Below are 26,204 nucleotides of genomic sequence, written 5' to 3' on the forward strand. Positions count from 1 at the left end.
TTTTGCACAACATCAAAGTTGTAGATCTTGAAAAATTGAACAACTTTCATGTTGGGCACTTTTTCATTTGAGCCCTAGATTAAAAGTTATTGCTGCTTTACTGTTAGGTCCCTAAAATATCTGAAATTGCAAACTGGTCCCTTTTCCCCTTCCTCCAGCCTGCTTGCCTACTCTGCTTCTCTGCCGCCGCCGCTATTCAGCGCCGTCGCCGCCGAGGAGGGCCAGCCCGGCCACCTCCTGCTCGCGCTGGATGCCCACCGCTTTTTGCCTTCGCGCTGTGCCTCCCCTACCTTGCCACGCAGCACCGAGCGCCCGCCGGCCGCCACCTCGCTGTCGCCGTGGCCCGGCCAAGACAGAGCCCGCCGCTCTCTCCTCTCGCGCGCAGCAGCACTACAAGTACCCAAGCAAGCCGTTCCCTTTTTTCTTTTGCCATCTCCTAGCCCCCAGACCCCCATAACGCCGCCGCCGTCCACCCGCAACCCCGGCGAGCTCGACGCCGCCGCGGAACCGCTTCTGCAGCCCTCCTCCTCCCGCTCTGACCCCCTAGCAAGCTCCACCGTGGGCTCGCGCAGCTCACCGACCCCTCCTCCTCGCCCAATCTCCACCGGAGCCATCCCGCCGCCGTAGCCCGAGCTCCGCCGCCGCTGCTCGCCGTCGACGCCCTAGCTCCGGCTGCTTCCTCCTCGACCCAATCCCACCAGAAGGTAGTGCGTGAAGCCCTGAACCTCCCACGCCCCTCCACCCTCGCCGCCGGCGACCAGGATCGCCGGATTTGGCCGGTCAACCCCTGCTCCCCCTCTCTGACCACGGCCAGGGGCCTTGTTTGAAAAGAAACAAAAGTTCCAAGGTGTTTTGTGCTAAATCTGGGGGCTATTCTGTAAAGCTTCTTTAAGTTTTCTTTATTTCTTGCTGTGAAATTTGAAAATGTCTAGAAATTCGTAGAAAATTCAGAAAAATGCAAATCCAAATGTTTTTGAATCCTTGTTAAAAGATCTACAAAGTTTGTTACATGCATATTTTCATTTATGGTTTGCATTTTAATCCAAGAAATAGAATAGAAATAATAGGCTTTATTTGTTCCATGAGTTATACTCATTACCTGTATGTGATTTTTTGGCCAGCTTGTATTTTGTAGTATTGTTAGCATCTGGTAAAAGGTTGAAACCTTTTTGACATCATTAGCTAGGTCAAAATTTCAAGATTCTTTTATATACTAGTGTTGCTAATTTATTTGTGCTGGTTGAAATACTAAAGTTCTGTGTGTGAAACTTTTTCCATGATCACAGGTTGCTAAAACAGTACTGTTGCCCAAGGTTGGGAAATTTTTTATCTGTTTAACTATTTATTTGATTTAATGCTTGTTAAGTGAGCTTTATTCATGTTAAATAGTTTCCTTGCTTACAAAATCCTGGTAATTTTTGTAGAGCCTTGTTTTAGTCATATGTTGCTATCTGTAAAAATTGAGCACCAGTTCCTAAATATAACAGAAGTTAAAAATGAATCTTGTTAACTTGCTGTCAGTTTTGTTTATTTTCTTAGAATTAATTATGTACAGAATAAATCCTGAACATTTAACAGTAGCTAAGTTAGCTCTCTATAGACCTGCTGTTAATTTCTAGCTTCTTTTTTCCTCTGGTTTAATCTGAAGAATTCAATCTTGTTCTAGGAGTTGTCTGAATAAATGATTTTTCCGGAATAAATGGCTACAAGTTTTGGGATGAAATTTGCAGGATAACTTGATCTGTTTACCTTCTGTTTGATGCAATTTTTGCTGATTTTACTACTGTATGTGTGCTGAGTTTTTTATTTATTAGCAAACCATGATTTACTTGCTATAGGAAACAACTACCACTTGTTTATGAAGTTAGTAAGCTTCTTTTGTGCTGTTGATCATGATGCCTTGTGTAGTTAGAAAAGTTAGTTATCTACTCTATAAACGATTGCCCATATACTAAGTTGTGTTGCTATTTGTAGACTACAACTTTATCGTGAAATGAGTGTGTTTGTAATTTCATCTATTGCATTACATATAGATACGACTGCTCTATCGGACGGAACATACGAGCTGATTCCGGATTCCGAAGGAGGTGATCTCGAAGCTCAAGTAAACACTGCTGTACTAGCTGAAGCCCCGGACCAAAGTTCGGAAGAGCCCAGGGCTGAAATAGTTAGTGACTACCGAGAAGGCAAGCCCCGGACATAACCTATATTTCAAATTATTACCATTTATTGTTATTACTTACTTGTGCATTTACAGTTCTTAGGATTTGAATTGAAACCCTAGATGCATGATCCTAGGAACCTATGTTCTGAACACTAGACCTCAGTTCGATTAATTGCTAAGCTTATAGGACCGGTAAAAGTCGAGTGATGGCCTGTCACTCGCGAGCTCTATAGGAATTGCTTGTTTACTTTCTGTTATCAATATAAGGACGACGGACGGGGTTGTGTTCGATATCATGACCTTATGTGAGACCCCGTCTATGTTGATGAACTTGCTAAGGTCGCGGTGTGTGGTAGTGCTGGTTAAGTTTTTGAACGTACTAGCCACATGCCGTAAATATGGTACGCGGTAAGCCTAGTAGCCGATTGGACCGGGGAGTGGTTATACCTTTCACTCTATCTTAGGGATAGGTTTTATTTTTATGTTGCGCAACACTGCGGCTACGAGGGACAAGGTTGGACCTTGGTGCCCTGTAGTTGGGGAGAGTGACCCTATCCACAAGCCAGGAAGAAAGGTCAACGGTTGTTTGGGAACGACCCGACGGTGTTCCAAACGTGTGTGTTAGGTCTGCCTGGCCAGGTTAACAAATTCGATTCGAATCGTCCGTTTCTCACGGTTTGGGACTGCTTGATCTCTTTGCCACACAGAGTAATAAGAGCAACATTATTATGATCAATCTTGATGTTTGCTTAAAGATCTACCATGGTTGAATAGTAGTTGCTTACATAGAATGGTTAATCAACTAGAATCTTGGAAGCTAAAATTTGAAAGTAAGGACCTACTCTTTATTGCTTTTCAGCAAAAGGAAAACCAGAGCCTCACAGAACCCTGCATAGTCTAGTTAGGTGGGCTACGTATACCCGTTGACGGTTAAGTCTTGCTGAGTATTAGAATACTCAGCCTTACTGTTGAAACCCTTTTTCAGGTACGAGTTTTGAGGACCAGGTCGCTAGTTTGTCTTGGCCCTGCTCTTTGCCTTCTGGCTGGTCCGTAGAGTGGGATACGTCATGGGCTGGGAATGACCCTGATGAGTGATACCATGCTTGGGCTAGCCTGGTATACTTTTGCGATGTGTTGGAACCGTCGTGTTCTTTTTCCGCTGCTTTTCAAACTCTGAACTTATAGTTATGGTTTGTATAACTGTTTTACAAGGTTTGGTTATGTAATAATGGTTTGAACTGGTTTGTAATCACTACTGAGCTTGTGTTGTAAAACATGTGGTTGTAATATCTTTGAACTCGTCTTCGTGCGGGGTTTGCTTGTTCGATCCGAGAACCGGTGGTTGTATCGGGACGTTACCCAACAGACCAAGAATTGTTCCGTTTGAAGTGTGTTTGAGTCGGTGTTGCCTTTATGGTGATGGCCTGCGCACTGAGCCAGGATAATTCAGGTGGTTCTGCTACACAGACCAGGGTCAAACCGGTGCCTAAAGTGAGCGAGTGGAAACATTAGTGTATCTTCGCTTGAACCTATCCATAGATCAGAATCACGCTACCCTAAGTTCTCTTTATCTCTTATCTTCTTCGGGGTAATCTAGTTAGAAGATAGTTACACACCCATTCCTCGTGGAAAATACGATACCCTGAATACTCCCGGGTGAAGTGCAACAACGGTATTTCTGTGCGCTTGCGGATTTCTCTGTAAGAGTTAAGAAATACAAACAAGCATTTCTGGCGCCATTGTCGGGGAACAGTTGCCGTAGTTGTCTTCGAACCTAGTTGCTCGTGTATCCTTTCTTTTATTCTTTCTTCTCTTTTTATCCTTATTCCATGGATACCCTTTCTATCCACCAACTCTCTGCTCCCTCGGGCGAGTTCTTAGAGCCACCACAGTCATCCAAGCCAATCACAGCTTCAGGCTTTGAACTTCGCCCCGGCTTCATAGCCATGGTCCGGGAACAACCCTTCTTAGGATATGAGCTAGAAAATCCTTATCATCACCTACGAGAGTTCGAGCAAATGTGCTCTTGCTTGTCCATTGCAGGCATGGCACAAGAAACACTTCGGTGGAAGTTATTTCCTTTCTCCCTTGCTGAGAAAGCGAAACAATGGTACACCGATAACGTAGAAAAGGTAAACGGAGAATGGGAGGAGTTGCGGAATAGGTTCTGTCTCGCATTCTTCCCTATTTCTCGCATCGCTTCCCTGCGTAAAGAAATCCTCAACTTTTGTCAGGATGAGAAGGAGACCCTTGGGATAGCCTGGGCTAGATTCTCACAACTCACACATGCCGGCCCAGACTTGTCCATTCCCAACCATGTGCTGCTTCAGCACTTCTGGTTGGGGCTGAACAATGACACAGCCAAACAGCTTGATATCACCACTGGGGGATCTTTCGCCTATAAAACCACTTCCGAAGGGGTGGCACTCCTGGATCGTATCCTGGAGAACACCTCCTTCTCAGAACCCCTCCCAGTAGTACAACCTTCAAGCCAGGAGAAAGTTTCAATAGCTGAGCCCATTCACTCTTTAGTAACCCATGACGAATTATCGGCCAGACCTTCCCCTGAACCAGAAGACCCGGAGGAGGAAGAAATTCTGCCTCCGGAATCCCCGTTTAACATTGAGGAGGATATATTCTATGACTTTGGCAATACCACATTATATCCCCTCCAGAAAAGGCCTCCGGTCCCTTTAGACCCACCGGGCGGTCTCGATAAGGCTTCCCTTAGAGAGACCGTAAAAAGGGTGACCGCTATCATGAGCAACGAATGGGTACAGGAAGGGGAACATCTTCCGAAATAATCCAATTTCATGCCCCCTCCTTATCCATTCCATGTTCCATAGAAGGGACTGCAGTCACAGCTCTTTACAATCCCACGGTTGGAGTAAACATTATTTCTGCTTTGTTCGCTTCTGATCACTTAGGCGAAAGACGTGTTACTCCAACTACAAAATCCCTTAGAACTAGGCCACATTCCACATTAAGAGGGATTGGGATTATGCATGAAGTGACAGTTTGGGACAAGGAAACGGAGATTGCTCTAGACTTCCATGTCTTCGAAGTCCAGGACTTCGACATCTTGATAGGGCATCCCGTAAAAAAGCTCTTCCTAGATGTTCTTAATCTAGGAGAACTTCAGGTGTCTCTTGGGGGAAAACCATTCACTTTGCCTATCGGCCAAGCCAAAAACTCCATGGCTGAATCTATTCCCCAAGAAGGACCAATAGAGGAAGTGTTGGCAGTCATGCCAGAAGATGACTCTAAGCCCTCCTTAGAATGAGATGCTGAACTCTTCATCCAAGAAGAGGACGACTTAGAGGAAAAACTCAAACTGCCCATTCACGAGAAGCCGACACAACCTCCAATAGAACTAAAAGTCCTTCCCGATGGTCTTCGCTATGCTTTCCTCAATGGTGACACACAAACTCTCGTCCTCATTAGTAGTCACCTTTCTGACGAGGAGACGGCTAAACTCTTAGCCGTATTAGAAAAGCATAGATCCGTCTTTGGCTATTCACTCGAGGACCTAAAAGGGATCAGTCCTACCCTTTGCACTCATCGTATCCCTATTGACTCTACCTGCACACCTTCTAGGCAACCTCAGCGTGGGCTAAACAATACAATGAGAGATGTCATTAAGAAAGAGGTCCTTAAGCTCTTACACGCCGGGATCAATTATCCCGTGCCACATAGTGAGTGAGTGAGCCCGGTACAAGTTGTACCAAAGAAGGGAGGTATGACGATCGTTCAAAACAGCAAAAATGAACTCATACCTCAAAGACCTGTCACGGGGTGGAGGATGTGCATAGACTATTGGAAACTTAACTCGGCCACAAAGAAAGACCACTTTCCGCTGCCCTTCATTGACAAAATGTTAGAGCGGTTGGCCAAGCATTCTTTCTTCTGTTTCCTTGATGGGTATTCCGATTATCACCAAATTCCCATCCACCCTGATGATCAAAGCAAGACCACATTTACTTACCCATACGGAACCTATGCTTATCGGAGGATGTCTTTCGAGCTTTGTAACGCTCCTGCATCGTTCCAGCGGTGCATGATGTCTATCTTTTCAGACATGATCGAGGAAATCATGGAAGTTTTCATGGACGATTTCTCCGTCTATGGAAAAACTTTTGATCATTGTCTCGAAAATTTAGACAGGGTCTTGCAGCGATGCCAAGGAAAGGACCTGGTGCTGAAGTGGGAAAATGTCATTTCATGGTCCGCGAAGGCATCGTCCTTGGACACCTTGTGTCCGAGAGGGGGATTGAGGTGAACAAAGCAAAAATCAATGTTATAGAACGTCTCCCACCTCCAGTTAACGTCAAGGGGATCCGTAGCTTCTTGGGTCATGCGGGGTTCTATCGCCGTTTCATTAAAGATTTCTCTTAGATCGCTAGACCCCTTACAAACCTTTTAGCTAAGGATGCACCATTCGAATTCACGAATGAGTGCCTTCGCACCTTTGAAATCCTAAAAAAGGCACTCATCTCAGCTCCAATCATTCAACCCCCAGATTGGAGTCTCCCGTTCGAAATAATGTGTGATGCTAGTGACTATGCCGTTGGTGCGGTCCTAGGCCAAACCAAAGATAAGAAGCGTCATGCAATTGCCTATGCTAGCAAAACTCTGACAGGAGCACAATTAAATTATGCCACTACTGAAAAAGAGCTCCTTGCAGTTGTTTTTGCTATTGATAAGTTTAGATCTTACTTGGTTGGAGCAAAGGTTATTGTTTATACTGACCATGCAGCTTTAAAATATTTGCTCACCAAGAAAGATGCTAAGCCCCGTTTGATTTGGTGGATTCTCTTACTCCAAGAATTTGACCTTGAAATAAAAGATAAAAAAGGAGTAGAAAATACTGTAGCCGATCATTTGTCACGTATGCAAGTTACTAACCTGCAGGAACCACCAATCAATGACTTCCTACGCGACGACATGCTGTTCAAGGTGACGGACTCCAACCCATGGTACGCAAACATTGTGAATTTCATGGTTGCAGGTTATGTACCACCTGGGGAAAAAAAAAAGCTAGTCTTCGAGAGCAGACGTCACCTTTGATATCCACCGTACCTGTACAGGGTGTGTATGGATGGATTATTGAGGAGATGTGTCCCTACAGCAGAAGGGGTACAGATCATAGAGAAATGCCATACTGCAGCGTTTGGAGGCCACTTTGGAGCTTTCAGAACACAAGCAAAAATTTGGCAAAGTGGTTTCTTCTGGACCACAATGTATGAAGACACCAGAGAATTTATTCGAAGGTGCCGAAGATGCCAGTTGCAGGGAGGCATCACTGCTCGCAATGCGATGCCCCTCACATACAACCTCCAAGTTGAACTGTTTGATGTCTGGGGTATTGACTTCATGGGACCATTCCTAAAGTCCCAAGATTGTGAGTACATCCTTGTTGATGTGGACTACGTCTCCAAATTGGTGGAAGCGTTACCCTGCCGAGCTGCAGACGCCAAGCATGCGAGGAAGATGTTTCATGAAATCATCTTCCCTCATTTCGGAACACCAAGGATGGTTATAAGTGACGGGGGGTCCCATTTCATCGACAATTCCTTCCGTCGCTTCCTAAAAGAACTTGGCACGAGACACAACATTGCTACACCCTACCACCCTAAGACCAGTGGACAGGCAGAAACTTCTAACAAGCAAATTAAGAGTATTCTGCAGAAAACGGTGAACGAAATGGGTAAAGGACGGAAGAATATGCTACCTAATGCACTTTGGGTATATAGAACAGCATATAAGACCCCCATCGGCATGTCACCATATCAACTAGTCTACGGGAAGATGTGTCATCTCCCAGTTGAGCTTGAGCACAGGGCCCACTGGGCTATTAAGAAATGGAACATGGACTACAAGCTCACTGGGAGGAATAGACAAATGCAACTGGTAGAGTTAGAGGAATGGAGAGAAAAGGCATACCATAGTGCCAAGATATACAAGGATCGTACCAAAAGATGGCACGACAAGTGGATCAAGCCCAAGGAGTTCAAGCTAGGTGACAAGGTATTAATGTTCAAGTCCAGGGTAAAACTCTTCGGAGAAGGAAAACTTCGCAGCAAATGGAAGGGCCCGTACACCGTCGTCAACACATCTTCTCACGGGGCAATCACACTCCAGGATGATGACGGTGAGTACTTCAAGGTAAATGGCCATCGGCTTAAACTTTTTCATGAACCTTTCCGACCCGGTGAAGTTTTCGATGAAATTAAGTTAGTAGATTTCGATTCTACACATCTTCTCCGTAGAAATGAAGCCCATGCACTACCTGATCATCTAGCCCACGACCTTAGAAACCCACATGAAGAATCTGGGGCCCAGTAGAGCCCAGAGGGGGGCGGCCGAACCTAGGGGTCGGCTGGCCCCACCTCATGGCCGTTGGTGCTGAACCTTTGAAATTTAAACCCTCCAACGTCCCTTTTCTTGTTTCCTTGTGTATAGACGCTGAACTTCGGAAGGTTTGGCACCATTTTGATCCTCTTTTCCCTTTAAATTCATCTCCTCTCCTCTCCTTCTTCTCATTCATCCAAAGTCCAAGCACTCCACTCTTCCTCAGCCTCTTCTCACCTGCAAAGCACCATTACCATGGCCAGAAAGTCCATCATCCCGTTCGTTGGGTCCGAGTCCACGTACGGACTCAACGGCGAGCTGTCTCTAGCCAATCAAACTCTAGCGAGTCCAGCAGCAGAAGAAGAGGCAATGCACATTGCCACAACACAGCTGGCGATCATGCCAGCATCTGGGAAGAAGATGGAGCCGAGAGGCGCCGAGGAGGCAGCGGCCGACCCCTGGTTCGGCCGAACCAGGGAGGAGGCCCCTCGGCCTCCCCTTCGGCACGACGCACCGTCAAGAAGTCCACTACCTAGAGGGGCAGGGGAGGGCGCCTAGGAACTACGCCGAGGCCAACGACAGGCGAACTTCGCCCAAAGGATGTTGCCATTCGCCTCTTCGCCGACCCGATGCCTCCGATGCCCATGGAGGAAGGGATGCAACACGCCTACATCGTGAGGAACAAAAGCAGCGACGTTGTTAGCCACCATTACACCACCTCTCTCACCCCCGTTAGTGACAACACTCCAAAATGCTTTAGGGTCATAGGAGTCTGGACTCCCGGAGGGGGGTACGGTAAGGGCCTCTTTCCCGCGCTCTCCCCCAAGGAGAAGGGAGAGGCCGAATCCGTTGCATCCACCCCTAAAAGGGTGAAAAGGCACCTGACTCCTCCTCCCATCACACGTCTTGGGGGGGCAGTACGAGATTGAAGACGAGAAGGTCCTAAAGGGGCCTAAGGTCGTCCAGCTTCTGAAGACTATAGTTGCGTTAAAGAAAGAAAACTAGAAGCAGGGCGACCAACTGGCGGAGTTGTCCCTAGAGCTGAAATCGGTCAAAGACGACCTCGATACCCTCCGCCGTGGCCTCAGCTCCAGGATCTCACGCCTGGAGAACGGTAAGGACATCGCTTAGGTGTACGCCTCCACCAAGCGACAGGGCGCATTTACTTTTCATGTTTAGTTCTTGAGTTTACCTTTGCATCATGTAATAAGCGCCCTTTTCATTTCAATATAACAAAAGTTTGAGCTCCCCGGATTCCAATCCTAGCAGAGTTCCCTTTTTATTTGTGCCATATTTTGTCTTGAGATTTTGTACAGGCATAGAAACAAGTGTGGGGGGATGCACCTCGCAAAAATGTGACACAAAACTGACACGACCAGCATGCAAAAGAGGAGGGCGAGAGGGCCCACCACAGGGGCGGCCAAACCCATGGGTCGGCCGGCCCCTGGTGAAGCCCACTTGACTCCACCTAGCTCCAGATCGTTGGTTTGCGTCTCCAAATCCTTAAACCTCCCAGCTTTCAAAAAAAATCACAAACTCCTTATGCTTTCAAAAAAAATAAAACCTTGCATGCATTTTATTCTTAGCTTTCTTTTTAACCTTGTGAATAAACTCCTATAGGGACCCCATGCTTTCTAAGTAATTGATCAATGAGATATGACTCGGTTTGATGGCATCATGCTCTTCCTTGCAAAAGCACTTGTTTTCTTTTTCAAAAGTTAAAATAAATATAGCTTGACTCCTCAAATTATCATGAATTCCTACCAAAGCCAAAGACAAGTTTTCATGCTCAACATTCAAATGTTGTTTACCTTTGCTTTGAGCTTTGTCAAATTCTTCAACCCCTGTTAGAGATTTATCATGCTCTCTTGATCAAGATCACGTACACATACTATACTTCCACACTGGGAGATAGTCTCCACATCCATCCACAAAAATAAGAACTCTATGACCTTGCTCTCCAAAATGACTTGGGCTATGCAAAAAGAAAATAAAAGATGTCTACCCAAAGAAGGTAGACCACATGCTCATGGAGTATGTCAAAAAAAAGAGAAAAGAAAAGATGCATACCCAAAGAAGGTATGCCACATGCTTGCAAAGGCATGTCAAAAAAAATGTTGATAGCTCACGGTTGAAAATAACAAAGGGAGAAAGAGTCAGGCAAAAGGAGTTCATCCATGGATCACCAAAAATAGTCCACACATTTGCACATCTTGACCGGGTTGTATGACTCGTTTCTGCTCGGATCTTGTTTTTGACTCAGCAATACAAGCAAGGCAAACATGCCTCTCCACTCCTACCCTGAGCCCCACATAAAGCCTGAGTAGATGGTAGGAGAAGGACGGCAGCATCTTTGCCTTGGTGAGGATATAAAACAAAAAGAGTGATTTAGAGAGTAATTTGAGGAGCAAGGCTATCTTTCTATTTTCAAAATAAAATTCTCCAAGTGCTAAGCAGGAAGAGCTAAGAGCATGAATTCTGAGTCATTCCATTGTTCAATTACCCAAGACTGCATGGTAGCAAGACAAAAATTCACAAGGATGAGAAGAAGCTTGGAATAACTTGTATGCAGGTTGAATTCAAGGAGTAGCATCCACCTTGATCCTTCAAACTTTACTCGAGGACAAGCAAAGGACTAAGTGTGGGGGTGTTGTTGACGGTCCTTAAGTGTCATTTTCGACCGTCAACTCTTGCAGCTTTTTACCAGAAATAATCACCAAACGTAGAATATGGCTTACGACTAACCATTTCCACGAGTTTTGGTGAATTGTCATCTGCAGGCTCCCACATCTGTAAAAGAGGGAAAACACAAGTGAACATGAGGAAAAATGAACAAAAGATCCACACTGAAACGTGTCACTTACAAGGAGGGCCCACATGTCAGAGAAAACGGGGGAACCAAGGCAAATGCACCACGGGATCTTGACATGGGCCCACAGATCAGACTCCCCGAGGAAGATAAGGACGAGAGGCGACCAGGTGGGGCCGGTCGACCCCCTGGGTCAGCCGAACCAGGATGGCCTCCCGTCCAGGTGCACTTCGACGTGGCGTGCCCCCTACTCCTCCTGATCACCTTCCATATATGCTTTTGGCGGGAACCGACCCTGAAGACTATAAATGGGGGCTCCCTCCACCTCTCACAACACACACCATTTCATATGTGAAGGAGAAGAGTAGAGAGGCTCCACCTCATTGTATCATTAGCCTAGGGAGTGTGTGAGGAAGGAGTTCGGAGAAGAGCCGGACTTGTCGGCGTCTCTTCGGCTTTGTACCTCTACGGATACAGTACATTTGGAGTACATATCTGGGTTCTTCTATTCGGTGAGTTCTAGTAAAGTTATTCTTCTGTTCTCATTCGTTCGCGGGTTCATCATCCGTTCTCGTAGCGGATACTCTAGAAGAGGGCCCCTGATAAACACGGGATAACCCTGCGCAACTCTAGAGTAGTAGTCGAAGGCATAGGCGTGGTGTCTGGGCCTTAGATTACCTTTATTTGTCTCGTGCCCAGCTGGTATTATGGGGTAGACGGTAGGTGGTGACAGCTGTGTCCGTCCGCTATGGAGACAGTCTGCGTGGTTAGTGCACTCCCCCCCCCCCCCCCCGCCTGGGTACGACATAGAGCGATACCGGATATTCCTTGGCAGACCAGGGTCAAACCGGTGCCTGAATTGAGCGAGTGGAAACATTAGTGTATCTTCGCTTGAACCTATCCATAGATCAGAATCACACTACCCCAAGGTCTCTTTATCTCTTATCTTCTTCGGGGTAATCTAGTTAGAAGATAGTTACACACCCGTTCCTCGTGGAAAATACGATACCCTGAATACTCCCGGGTGAAGTGCTACAACGGTATTTCAGTGCGCTTGCGGATTTCTCTATAAGAGTTAAGAAATACCAACAGGCTCTAGGGGGCCCTGCCAGCGTCAGAGGCGTCACGGGGTGACCTTGGGGCGTCCTGGAGTGTCCCAGGGTGGCCGTAGACATTGTCCGATGGGCCTTCATGTCCAGGGGTAACCTGGGGCAACCTGGCCGGCACTCGTGCCCCCGGGCAATCCCAGGGAATGTTCAGGGTGGCGCGAGGCAGCCACGTGGTGACTTCCAGGGTCGCCCCATGAACCCTCCTGGTTCGGGGTGACCCCGGTAGACCCCTAGGCGTCGCCCGGGGTGGCTCTTGTTTCTTTGCCGTGAGGGGGGCGCGGTAAACGATGGTGGGTCCCGGCCACCGTCCATCTTCAAGCCGATGGGACGGGTAGCTCAGGGATAAGCTATCCGCCGCCTATCGTCTTATTTTCTAAGTGCACGGCATTCTCGTAATCATGATGTTCCTACGGGGAAGCCGCGCACCCCCTTGGGCTCTGCACCTAGCCCGGCGGCGAGGCGCCGTAACTGCCTGGTAAAGATCTTTTTCCCAGGTCAGTGTCTTCGAGGGGAAGGAAACGTCCTTCCCGGGTCAGGCTCGGGCCGCTCCAGGTGGGTGCCCACCTCCGTGGGCAGACGCCCCTAGTGGGGGCCCACAGCTGCGCTCGGCTGACGTCATTGTGCCAACTTCTCCATGTCAGCACAGCCCGCATGCCTCAGCAGAGCAATCAAACCTTCGCAAGAGACGGCGGCTGCATTGTCCTCGGCTGTTTCAGCAATCTCTTGTAGCTCCTCAAACTCACCGAGGAGCCACTCGAACAGCCGAAGCACACCTTCAACACCCTTGGTGTGCGGCGGAAGGGGCAAGGGTTCAGCTCCAAACATGGCAAGGGCTTTCTTGTATGATTGGTAGATTTCCTCGCTCTTAGCAACTATTCCCTTGAAAACGATGCCAAGTTTCTTAGTCTCCTCGAGAACCTTCGTCATGGACTCATACTTCCTTTTTACCACTATCTCAAGATTATTTACCCGACCCCATAGTTCAAAAATTTTCTTCTCATCGTCCTCCACCACATTGCGAAGGTTTTCAATCACCCCTTCATTTTCTTCCTACTTCTTACTAATTTGAGCAATAATCACCTCTTTCTCTTGGTCCCGCTGTTTCAACATGTCATTTCATCTTTAAGCGCAACCCTTAACGTGCGTAGGTTTCTATCAGCTTTTTCATCTTCACATTTTCCTCCCTTAAAAGGGCAAGCTCTCCATCCTGAGCACTACGAGTGGAACTTCCAATCAAAAGTTTCCGTGAGGCAATACGGGTAACCATCACCGCTCTATGACTGAGACTAATGGCCATGTCCGCGACCTCTGAGGCATTGTACAGCCTCTATCCCTGAAAAACAAAAAAAAAAGAAAGAAGAAGTGTAAATTTCGCAAGTCACGTAGAAAACCTTCGCCTAATGAGCAAAGAGAAGAAATCTCTCACCATTGTCGTCACCCTCCAAAGCAGAAATGACCTCCATGAACAACTTTCTTGAGCTGGAGCCTGACACCAACTGGCTCAACTCTAGCATCGAAGCCATGATAGCTGCCAAAACACAAACATGATTAAGGACCAGAGGCTTCCTTCATCAAGCAACATCTTTTCGAAGCTTACCTTTCTTATTGAGGCCATGTCCTGGAGGACTCATGGCAAACGCCGATGCTGCCACCGCGTCCGACCGCCCTGAAGGATGTGCAATTCCCACATCCCTCAAGACTGCGACCTTCAATGCTGAGTCCACCGGCGCCTTGTCCTTTGGCGTCACGCCCTCTGATGTCGCATCTTCTAAAACCACATCCTCAAGAGCCTTATCCTTTGGTGCTTTAACACCAAGACCTTTGGTGTCTTTCTCAGCCTTTTCTGTTGCATCTTTTTTCCCCTCATCATTGGAAAAGTCGCCAATAATCCTCGCCAACCTCCATCTGTGCGATGGAGCCATTCCTTTCACATGTAACTCCTTGGTAGCCTTCGCCACCCCCAAGTAGAAGCCTGAACCTGCTTGCATAGTACCATTCTTCATAAAGATCGTCACGTGACCATACGGCTCCTGCATCACCACAAGCATTTCCCCCCTCCATTTTCCTCAGCTCCTTCATAAATGAAACTGTACCGGAATCCTTCAAAACTTGCCGATCCCCGATCACGCCAACACCTGTGTCAGCGGCCTTCCGCTTCCTCTCCGCCCACACCACCGCGGCCTTTGTAGAAGAAGGCCTCGTCGAAGTGTTTCGATGTAGCCTCGCTGTCAACCAACTTCACCAAGCCTGCAATGGAACTCCCTGCCTCCGCCTTCCCCCTCTTCTTTCCCTTGGCGGGAAACTCGCAGCCAACATTACCCGCTCCTTGGCCACGACGAGTGGGAAGCAGAGGTACCGGACGAGCCTCATAATTCACATTCATTTCCTTAAAACACCGGTTAACACAATCGGTGTGCTTGCAAACAGCAACAGAGATTGATACTCTTTGTGGTTCCAAGGACTAAGAAGAGTACAAGCATCCCGCTCTACCTTAGATACCAAGGAATGCTCACTAACTCCTTCAGTCTTCACCAGCCCAAAGCCCGGGCAGTTAATCTCGTACGCTAGACAATAAAATTTCTCTCATTTCAAGTTAAATGTGTACCAGCATGGCGACATCGGCCAAACCTTAGCTTCAATAAACTCCTCAACCAAATCACGACCTCCGCAGGCCTTTTTTTTAGGGAATGACTGTAGGAGAGTTCCCTAAACAATTTTATAAAAAAAACACAAGGGGTTACAGCAGAGCATACTTATAGGGGGGAAAGAATATAGAGGACAAAAGAAAAGTAGCAACAACTTTAAGTGATAGATTCTAGCCATTGAATAAGTCTAAGGCATTTATCCTCCCTAACTCTCACGAGATGGAGGCGAACTTCATCTGAAAACTTTGTGAACCAAAGCCAAAAAGAGACAGAGCCATTATCAAAGATCCTGGAGTTTCTAATGTTCTAGATTTCCCATGCAGCAAATACAAATATCTCCATGATGCATGAAATCCCAATTGTTCCAATGATGTGTAGCACATGGTCGCTTATGTTAACTGACACATCCCACTGGATGCCAAGTTTACTCCAACAGGCCAAGGCAAAAGGATCAGTAAAGAAGAGATGATTCAGATCCTCCTCATTATTTGTGGAACATAAAACACACATGGAATTTGGCTGGATATTGTAATGGCGTCTAAGCAGCATATTCCTTGTGTTCAGTCGATCGACAAAAAGAAGCCAAGCAAAGAATTTCAATCTCGGGGTACATTTGGATTGCCACATTTTCTTGAAAATTGGTGAGGCAGGAAAGTGCTGGAAAAGCAAATTATAATAGCGACTTGAGGAGTACAGCTGATTACCCATAAAAGTCCAACTGTCATTAGAGATCGGATCATAATCAGTTGAAAGCAGGAGGTCCTGCAATTCTCCTAGTTCCTGAAAAGCTTGTTGTGAGAGTGGTAAGTGGAAAATAGAATCCAAAACCTCTGCCATGATAATCTCTTTGACTGAAATGTCTGGGTTAAGAGCAAAAGAGAAGAGCCTTGGGAACTGCTTAGATAGAATAGTAGTGGACCAAAGATCTCCCCAGAAAGCAACTGTGGAACCATCACCAATAGTGCATTTTTCCACACCCCTATATAGGACATTAAGCCTTAACAGATCTTTCCACCGGAAAGAGCCAACTTTAGAGGAAGCATGTGGGGCCTTGGAACTATAGTATCTATTCCAAATGAGATTCACCCAAGGAATGTCCTGCTTGCTATAAAATTTGTGAAGTTGCTTTAGAAGTAGGGCATCATTTTGTAATCTTAAGTTCAGCACACATAGACCACCTTTTTGCTTCGGTTTTTGAACCATAGGCCAAGCTGCTAAGTTTCCACCTTTCTAAGAAGCATCATTACCTCTCCAATGACATTGTTTACGAGCTCTATCAATATTATCAATCACACCCACAGGAAGTTTTATAGAGCACATGGAATAAGTTACTGTTGGAGACAGAAGTGAGTTAATCATTAGGAGTCGACCAGAATACGAAAGATAACAGGAGAAAGCTAAAAGTTTTCTCTCCACTCGGTCCATCAGGGGAGTAAGGTCTTCTAGTCTCGGTTTTGTAGTTCCCATAGGTAGACCAAGATAGGTGAAGGGCATGGAGGCAACTTGGCAGCCAAGAGCTGAGGCTAGAGCAATGACATCACTGTCTGAAACATTGATGGGAACAATGGAAGACTTGTGATAATTAACCTTTAGTCCAGTAGAACTAGCCAAAGTATCCAATAAAGCTTTAAGGTGTTGCACTTGGGCTATATCAGCTTTGAGAATTAGAATTGTGTCATCAGCATACTGGACCACCAGGAAATCATTACTTGAGTGAGGTATTGTCATTGTGAGGTGTCCATTTTGATAAGCATCATTGATTACAAATTGAAGCAGCTCTGCGGCAAGAACAAACAAGAGAGTAGAAAGAGGATCTCCTTGACTGACTCCTCTCCTACACTTGAATTGCTTTCCTGGAACCCCACTGAGTATGGAGGAGAACCCAGAAGAGAAGATCAGATTAATCCAATCCAGCCATTTTCAAGGGAAACCCATATGTCTCATTACTTGAATGATAGCATTGTGCTCTACAGTGTCAAAAGCTTTAGCAAAGTCAAGCTTGAGCACTATAATAGGTCTTTTACTCTGCTGGCATTGATGAATATATTCAAAGCACCAGGCTATGCAATCTTGAATAGTTCTAGATTTAATGAAGCCATATTGATTTGCATGCAAAATTAGAAAGACAATTTTTTGCAATCTCTCAGCAAGGATTTTAGTAAGAAGCTTAATGCTGCAATTGAACAAAGAAATGGGTCTAAAGTCATTTACTATTTCTGGTGTTGGCACTTTTGGAATGAGAGTAATGTAGGAGTTAATAATGCTCTCCAGATTGACATTGCAGTAAAAAAAATCCTGACACAGACTATAGAAATCTTCTTTGATCAGAGGCCAACACTTTTTCAGAAACATTCCATTGAAACCATCAAGGCCTGGAGCATTATCCAGTGAAATAAGCTTGATGATGCTGTCTATCTCCTCTTTGGTAATAGGGGCAACAAGGCTTTCCAAATCTACATTTAAAGATATCAAAGATTGAAGATCAAAGGCCATATGGGGCTGGAGAGAAATACCCATTCTATCTCTGAAGGCAACTAAAAGGAGAGCTGCTTTGCCTTCATGATCTGAAACCAAATTTCCATGCTCATCCTTCAGTTGGGTAATGGCATTCCTTTTGTAAGAAACAGTGGCCATAGCATGAAAAAAACTTAGTGCATTCATCCCCCAGCTTAATTCTGTTTGCTGTAAATCTCTTCTTCCAATATAAATTTTTATATCTCAGCAAAGTCTGCAAATGATTCTTGATGATAGTTCTGCAATTCCACTCTGGGATAAAAAGAGACCTGCAATCTTCCACTGCATCTAAGAAGAAGATGACTTTATTACACATGCTAATCAGCTGAGAGAGATTGGATAAACCTTTGCTCCAATTTTTTAGGCTGTATCTCGTGTTTATGAGTTTGCCAGCAAGGATAGAAGTTGCATCTCTATCATTTCTAATTTGTTTACACCAACCTTCATGCACTGCCTCAAGAAAACCAGGATGTTCGGGCCAAAAATTTTCAACTCTAAATAGATTTGTTTTAGGTATATTAGTGCCAATAACAATCTTACAAGGGATGTGGTGAGGTGATTTTAGTCAAAGGGAGCACCAAGGTATTTGGGTAGGCAAGTGTCCAGTTAACTGAGGTGAAAAACCAATCTAACTATTCTAAGAGTGGGTCTGACTGCATATTACTCCAGGTGAAGGCTCTTCCCTTTAAAGGCAACTCGACCAAACCTAGGTGACCAATCACATCATTAAAAGTGAGGGTATCATGAATATTTCCACCAGGCTTATTTCTGTCATTAAGAGACCGATAAAAAATGAAATCTCCTAAGAAAGCCAGTTTTCATCAATGTCAAATATGTGTGACCAAAGCCAGAGAACGAAATCTGAACGGTTAGGCTCAGTACAAGGGCCATAGACTGCAGTTAATTTCCAAGAATCTGAATTTAGCAAAGAAGTGAAGGAGACTGTTAAACCAAAAGATATGGAGAATGCCTATTGAACCCAGGCTGATAGGTATGCTCAAACACCTCAACCTTCGATGCCAAGGGATGACAAACCACCGAAAGTGAATCCGGCTTTGGGAACTCGATCCTGGCATAAAACCAATACTTCACCCAATCATCCTCCCACTTGTTTTTCTGAGCATGAGACAACTCCAACCATTCCAACCCAACTTTCTTGTCATTCTTCCTTGAAACGAAGGTGCAACACCCATTCTGCGCCACGCTAGGCTCAATCTCGTCCTCAACAAAAACCCTCCCCTCCTAACCTGGCAATGAAGCTCGTAGAGCCTGCAAAAGGCGTCGACTAACACTTCTCCCCCGAAGGTTTGAACAGCCCAAATGAACTTCGACATCTGAACTATAGCATTTGGGGTAAAATGATAGAGCTTCGCGTTGAACGACGCCAAAAGCTTCGGTACAATTGAGTCCACAGGCAGCCGCAAACCCGTGGTAAAAAAGTCCATAAAAACATTGTAGTGGCATGGATCCAACTAACCCTAAAAACAACGTCCTCCCCTTCCCTTAACTCAGGGGTAGTTTCACCATCCGAAGGTCGGAAGACCCCTTCCTTAAAATATCCCTTGGAAACATAAAATTCGATGGTGTTTGCCCAAACAACAGAAGGTCTAAAGAACAAGGTCTTATGCTTTTCAGGCGCCATGAGATCAGAAACACTCGCTGAGACCTCTGACAAGTTCCCTCCAGAAATGACTTGCTCCCACTGAGAAGAAGTACCCTTGGCTTGAACGTCAGCTGAGTTAGTTTCACGGTCTGTACGATGAGTCACGCGCATGATGTTAACCATAACTAAAAAAGAAGGAAAACTCTGATAGTTAGTAAGAGCAAACCTTCGATATGCCTTGCAGTCTACTTAACGCGGGCCATAGCTGAAACAAGAAGCCCTACCCACAGAAAGAGAAACCTTCGTAGAAACTCTACGCGCCAAGCAACAAGTCAAGCAGGGACATGTGTGCACAGTAAGAGATGGAGCGAAGGTTCCAGCAGCAGCAAGAGCATGTCCCTATCATACCCCCCACCCTCGCCTTTTAGGGATGGTAAAAATCTATAGTAACTCAGTGTTAGAACTGAGGAGAATACGAACCGAGGCCCAACCATGATGCGCCACGTCAATATTTGTGCTCCCTCAACCTTCGAAGATATTGAAAAACATTGACATGTGGGGGGAGACGTTTTCTCCGGAGGTTGTCACGCGAGTCCTTATCGCCGGCTCAGGCAACTTACAGTCACCCTCCCCAGCGAGGGGCTACTGTTGGGGATCGCTACCTCCAGAGGAGGCATACCCGAAGGTTTAGGGTTTGCATATGATAATGGTTAAACTGTAAAAATAACCTTCTATGATCATTGCATGGAGTGGCGATCGTGTGGCCTAATGCTTTTGTGCAGATTAAACGACTCCAAACCTTTGATGGTAGGCGAAGGTTACCTGCAATGACCATGGAGGTCAGCAAGCGAAAAGATCCTTCGAACTGGAATCAAAGGTGTATGGACCAAAGAATGACCAACATCGGAAGCTCCAACAACCTTCGGAGTCACGAGGAAGGCACGGTGTCGTGGGACCAGAGACGTGAAGATCGTGGGACAGGGGCGTTTGCATGCTGTAAATGTCACTTGACCTCAGGGTCACGCCGCCCGTGTGACCCCAACGAGAAGACCGTACTGACCTTCGAAGGCAATAGTAGATCAGCCATGGGCAAAAGTGTAATCGTACTCGAGGGTCGGGGGGGTATAAATACCCCCAGTTTTCTTCACTGTAACAACTTTTTTATCGTTGGTGATTACATACCGTATTTCCATCCGAAGATCTCTGAGTGCCTGTGTTCTCTTTCTGCCTATTTGGGAAAATCGACTAAGGACCCAACACCATGGTTGTGTTTTACATGGATCTTTTGCCCAATCATTCCAGCAAATTAAATGATCCGAAGGTATTTTTCTGTGGACATTTTAGTGGAAACTGAAGCACAGATCCATAGTTGGAGGCAGGAGCAGACCAGTATGAAGGTGAGTTTTCCTTTCGGGTTTATGGGTATTCATTTCCCATTCACACTCCTTGGTCTCAGAATCACCTGATTTTTTTGTTTGTTTTTTTTAATTGGTAGAGGGAATTGAAATTGGGGACCAGGGGGGAGGGCTCAACTAGTTTGCACTAATTTCTACAGCATCTGTTGAATGCGTTGAATGGATTGATCTGCTCTGATAAGGTTTGAGAGCTCATCACTATTAGTTACATTTGTTTTGTAAGATGTATCCTGATACATGAACATGGGAATCGGATCTGTGTTATTGATAGTGTTTTGATAATCTAGAAAAGATAGTGGTTAGGGATTCTAAAACTAAATATTGATTTTTGTAATACGGTTTTTCAACATGCCCGTGACACCTTATTATATATTTTAGTTTTGCAGCCTTTTTTACTTGTCCAGCTTAAAGAATCATGCCATTAGGCAAAAATACCATGGACTTGATTTAGGCAATAATATAGTTAGGAATCAGGCAATAATATAGGTAGGAATTAGGCAATAATATTATTCAATATAAGCAATAATATCTCTTGCTTTTATTCGTTATGTCTTAAGAAAAGTACATGCAAATATTGTGCTAGTATTAATTAAGCATTGCAAATACTCCCTCCATACTCGAAAAGAATGTTGTTTTGGACAAAATTTGGGTGAAACATTGGGAATTTAAATCATGAATAACTTTTAAGTTGTTGAGTTTTAAAATACAAAAACCATATGAATAGATTTGACTTGAAAAATACCTTCATAAAAATATAAATATATCACTTTGGGATAAATATTTATATAAAAATAAGAAGTCAAAGTTAAGCTTTGGAGACCGTGTCGCTGTCCAAAATGACATTCTTTTCGAGTATGGAGGGAGCACCGGTTATTTTTAGGCCTTCTCCTCCAAAATATTTTTTGATAGATATCATTCTTTGCTTTTATCACTGCCTTTTAATCCTTTTCAATAATTCTATAGCATCCCATGAGATCTTTATTTTGTGTGTATTCTGTTAGTTTTGTTCCTTTGTTTCTCTCATTGATAGATTGTTGATGTTCATATCATAGTTAAAAGTTAGGCAGAATAATGTAATTCATTATGCAATAATATGCTACTAAATTAGGCAAATAAATATGCTTTTGTTGGTAAAAATATGGTTCTCAATTAGCAATAACACAGGTTTGTTCTGCACCAATTTTGTATTAGCAATTTTGTACTTTTCATCATGCAAAAATGTGGTTAGAACTAGGTAAAACCACTAGTAGGAATGTAAAGTTCCATGACAAACCAGTTTCGTCATAGTAGAAGCCAAATCTGTCATAATTAAATTTTTGTGACGAATTTATGAAGAATTTGCCTTTGTCAAAAATAGAGTCTCAGGTTTGTTTGCTTAAGACAAAACAGAGAATTTTGTCATAGCACTCGTTTCATCCATGACGACAATACCCGCGTCGTAAAATGGTTTCCAGTTCATACGAATGACGTGGAATGGTCGATGTGGCATCGTCCATGCTGCTCAATGACGTGTCCTCAACGTGGCATCGTCCATGCTGGACAATGACATGTCCGCTGACAAGTGTCCAGCGTGGATGACACCTCACGAGCCACATGTCCTTATGCTATTGCACCACGTGTCAACACGAGATCGCACCACGTGTCAACACAAGATCGCACCACGTGTTGTGATGCGATCGCCCCACGTGTCTGATGAGTCTCGGTCCCGATCTTCACGACATAGGATCTTGAACAAGATAACTAGCTGAAATCTCAACCAAGGTAACTAGCTGCAAGCAGCCGAGTAACTAGTGCAACCTGACGACACGCACAAGGAGCCAACCACCGTCTCTATACGGCAGCCTGAACCAAGGATTCGCCCAATCACACTCTCAAAGAACCAACCTACGCAGCCTGCACACGAAGTAGCAGGAGCACGGATTGGGTGCCGATGAAGCGGCCGCTTCTGTAATTCCAAGGGAAATCACAAGAGCAAAGGGGTAGAGATCACTCTCTGAATTTGTTAGCACACAACTGAACAAAGGGATTCTATTTCATTATCAAAGTCTTGATTCATCTCTGAGATACATGGAGTACTTATACAAGGAACAACCCTCCTTGTTGGGTGTGAATGACTCTTGGAGTTTCTGGAGTTATGGTAACCCAAAAGTCACCACGAACTGAAAACCCGAGGAGCCTCGCGTGGCTATTGGTCTTTTGTGCAGTCTCCACTAAATCGGCCATAACTCTTTATTGGGAAGTCCAAATGATATGAGGTTTCTTGCGTTGGAAAGCTAACATGATAAATTTCCAACCATATGCAGCATGAAGCACAAAACATTACAAAGTGGTACAGTTTTGCATGGGGAGTTGAACATCTGGCAGACTGTTGACATTCTGACCAGTCTTCACTAAAGTACTCAGATCTCATTACTGGATAATCAAAAGTACTCAGAAAATATGCCATTGGAAAGTAGACTTGATAAGATTTCCAAAATGTCCTCATTGACCATTATAACTTTTGGGAATCAAAAGTTATGACTGATTCTTTCGGACTGTTCTACAGCACTGGTCGGGTTCGAGTGTGGTCCTCTGTAATCTTCTCCTTCTGTGTTCTTGTCATCCTCCTTGGTGAACCTAAGTAATAGCAACGTGTACGACTTAGGCAGTATATAATTCTCATTAATATTAAAATAAATTTCACAAAGTAGCGCGTTCACCTCTTGTTGTAGTTTCTTAGCTCGGCTACGTGTAATTGGTCCAATGTTCACTTATTCTCTTTGCTGGTTGATATCTTCCACATCATGTGCTTGATTTACATCTTGCTTAGTTGAGATGGCCTCATAAGTGTCAAAACTTTATTGTGCCATGTGTCCACATGCTTAAGCACCACATGTCACTATGATCGCTCCACAATTGCTCCACGTGTCTCCATGCGATTGGTCCACGTGGTAGCCATTTTTTAACTTTTTATTTTGCTGTGAGTACACAGAATTCATACAAGCAAAATCACCACACAGTAGGACAATTCGTCATAAAATCGTCACAAAACACACAGGAACATTCTGACATAATTTCACCATACTTACATAAACTTGTTCATCACAAACACATACTGACATCTGTTCATCACAACACCACCATCACAAACACAGTTCATCACAAAAATTCACCATCACATCACATATTGACATCAGTTCATCACAACAAGGTACTGACATAAGTTCAATCACAACCAGAAACATCAGGTCACCAAGACTCCCAAAATTAGTGGCATTCCTCCATCAACTTCAGGTGGTCAAGGCTGAGAGAAGTTACCAAAAGTGTTCAGCATCAAGATACGCTTAAGGAGCTGGTTGTTCTCTTGTTGCTCTTTCTTGAATTCCTCCAACTCCTTTTGTGCCCGCAGCAACACTTGGTCCTGGTCTTCACACTTCTTCTTTAGTACATAAACCTGCTCATGGAGATTAGCGGCCACTTGGTTTGCAGCAGCGAGTTGTTCTTTAATGGCCTTTTCAGCCGAAGTCTCTGATTTCTTGGAGTTAACAGAAACACCAATATTCTTTAGAAATGTGTTGTTTGAGGTGTTCTGAGAGAGCACTTTGGAAACAACCTGAGCACTAGGCATTGGTGCCTGGCCATCATTAACAGATTCTGTTCGCATGCTTTCCATAGCAGCCTGCAAAGTTCAAGTATTTCATAAGCTCATTCAATAGAAGAAGACCAAGAAACCTGGTATGGAAAAATAAAAAGGGAACAAAAACAGATTAAAAATCCATTGCTCTAGTGAAAGTATTGGACCCATGTATGTGGAGGTGTAAGGCCGGTCGGCACGGAATGTGCCGGGCGGCCAGGATTTTCTCTGATTTCGACCATCTTTGGACAGTGGAATCCTGCAAGCACAACTCATCCAAAACTTATGGAACTTATTAGAATCAAATAAAATATGCATGGAACATGGTGCAAAACTCAATTTATTCCCGAGAAGTTGATGGTCAAAACGTGAGATAATGGCCATCAACACCCCCCCCCCAAGCTTAAACTTTTGCTGGTCCTCGAGGAAAGCTTTATACTGAGGCTCGGTGGATCAAGAGTTGCGTCAATACTTGCCCTCTACAGGTACCCTGTGCATAGCATATTACTCTATCCGTATGTACTTCGAGTAAGTTGGCACATACCTATATGTTCTGGATGATGGGCATATTTCACATTTCATCCCATGTCTTGAGCGGTTGGAGGACTGAACAATCTTCACCGGATTATTTTCCTGTTTTCCTTGTTCAGGTTCATTCTCGGAATATTTCTTAGGTATGCATATGATTAAGGTTCCCTAAAGGTACTCTCAATCACTCAAGATGTATGATCCTCACCAAGGTCGAAACTTGACCAACTTCTTCCTAATCTAAGGCTGATATCTGGAGTTATGGGTAGGAAGAGTATGACATACCTTGATTACCTGTGTTGCCGAGCCAAAGAGTGGTTCGCAAGAGGTAGGTACTTGATCAAATTCCAATATTATGGAATCACAAATGTTTAAGGGAGAGGGAGAAATGGATTCACACTTTTGGTAATGTTTTTGGGTCATTTTATTGAACTCCTCTTTTGGACTATTTTTGCTAAGGATCATGGGCACTTCTTCTTTCTTTCTTTCTTTTAAAGAAGATAACCCCATGTCCTCCATGAATTCAGTATTTTCAGAGGGAGTATTTGAAGAAATTTTAACCATTTTTAAAGTGGATAGACATAGTGGAGATTTTGGGCTGAGTTGTGGTGGGACTTGTCTGGTGAAAGTGGATGACAACACCCGGAGTAGGTAATTATCTTATCAGACATTTTGAGGCTAGCAATGAAATGGGTATGCAAAGGAGAAAGACCGACAGATGACAAGTACCTTTTCTCAAGCGAACTCACCATTCGACAAAGCTCAAAGTAAATCAAGATAGCCTATGGTAGTTCATGCATGAAATATTGTAACACCCCAGGTGTTAATCACCTATAGTTAAGGTTAATCATGTGTTTGGTATCATCTTTAACACTAACTGTGCATGCATAAAATATTTATAATTACATTTTTGCTAGCTTGTTAACACATGGAGTGATGACTATTTTTCAAATCCAATGAAACATGTTTTAAAAATAAATTTTAAATTCTTGCTCAAATAAACTTTTGCCTAAAAACAAACTTGTAGAGTTTGGAGTGGTGAAAAACTTTCGTGTTTATGGTTTGTTTTAAGTTTCAGCACAAAATTTGAAGAAAACTTTTAATTTTGCTTTGAATAGGACATTAATGCTTTGGTTTTAATATTTCAAATTTTAAACCATGATCTAATCTTCAAATGAATTTGTGCCTAAAACGAAAGTTGTAGTATTTGAAGTTTTGAACAACTTTCGTATTCAAAAGTTTTTCGTTTGACTTCGGGAGCAAGGAGAAAAACTGAATTTATAATTGGACTTTGAATTTTAATCTAATCACGGTTTTGCCACTGTCTCTATTCTCAGTATCCTTCCTATCTCGCCGACGCCGTGACGGCGCCGTACGCCGACGTCGACACCCGGCCGCCCCACGCGTCGCGCCCCCGACCAAACCGGCCTCGCGCGCCCACGGGTTTGCCGAA

Source organism: Panicum virgatum, chromosome 2N (genome assembly GCF_016808335.1).
Source record: "Panicum virgatum strain AP13 chromosome 2N, P.virgatum_v5, whole genome shotgun sequence".
NCBI classification, from domain to species: Eukaryota; Viridiplantae; Streptophyta; class Magnoliopsida; order Poales; family Poaceae; genus Panicum; species Panicum virgatum.